The sequence below is a fragment of the Alligator sinensis genome, unplaced genomic scaffold (genome assembly GCF_000455745.1).
Source record: "Alligator sinensis unplaced genomic scaffold, ASM45574v1 scaffold517_1, whole genome shotgun sequence".
NCBI lineage: Eukaryota > Metazoa > Chordata > Crocodylia > Alligatoridae > Alligator > Alligator sinensis.
In genome coordinates, this window is record NW_005842236.1 from 739,995 (window position 1) to 741,187 (window position 1,193).

Below are 1,193 nucleotides of genomic sequence, written 5' to 3' on the forward strand. Positions count from 1 at the left end.
GAAAATGAGGAACTAATAAAAAAACAATGAAGTCTCCCTGTCACCCCCTCCCCAGGCTTTATCCCTAACAATGACCTGCCTTTTTGCTTAACATTTCATTGGAGTTACCTTGTTGAAATTGGGTTCCTGTACTGGTTAAGTGCTTAAGAATATTTAAGTGAATAATTATTTTAAAAGCCCTTTCAGTCAGGTCTGGGATTTTTTTAACCAACTTGTCATTTATTCTGCAAGAAAAAGTTCTTACATTTTTTTTTACTATCCAAATATAGGGGAGCAGTGACTCTTTAACTGTTGGGTTTTATAATTGAAGATAGGGCTTTTTCATTCTCTATTGACTGCACACAATTTTCAACCATTTTGTATTAAATACCATAATAATGTCAACTGTGCATGATAGATGAATGTTTTTATCCTCCCTCTCTCTTTCCCAGCATGTGCAGAAATCTTGGCTATTAGAAATGAATTTAATAAAATAAGGCCAATTTCCTAGATTTTAATAGTGCACACTTACTGTAAAATGGGTTAATATTTATCTTATAAGCAGCTTGTACATTGCAGACTTAATATAGTAGGGGTGTGCGAAGCAGGCAGCATTTGATTCAGATTCGGCCCGATTCAGGGGACAGTGATTTTGTTCACTGATGTGTATCACTGTTCCGATTTGATTTGGCCGAATCTGAAGATTTGATTCTGATTTGGAGAATCAGTGATTCAGCCCTAGACACAACTTTATATGTTTTTTCTATGTACCTCAAGATACCAGGTATGGCTGGTGAATGCTGAGATGGTGGGGTGGATGGAGCATCACATGGGAGCGTGGGGGTGTTCCCAGCGCGCTTGGTAGCAGAACTGGAAGTGGACCGGAAGTTTTTCTGGTCCACTTCTGGGTCCACCGCCAAGCGTGCAGGGGATCCCCCTGCACCCTCCTCTGGCTCGGTGATAAGTGCCCCCCGAGACCCAGGAGGCACCAGTTGCCGAGCCTGGGGGCAGGGGAGTCCCCTGTGTGCTCCGCGGCGGACCTGGAAGTGGACCAGAAGTACTTCTGGTCCACTTCTGGGTCTGCTGCTGAACGTGTGGGGAATCTTTCCCCCATGCTCCCATGGGACGCTCCATCTGCTTCGCCATCTCAGCGTTCATGAGCTGTGCCTGGTACTTTGAGGTACGTAGCAAAAACATACACAGCTGTGTCTATG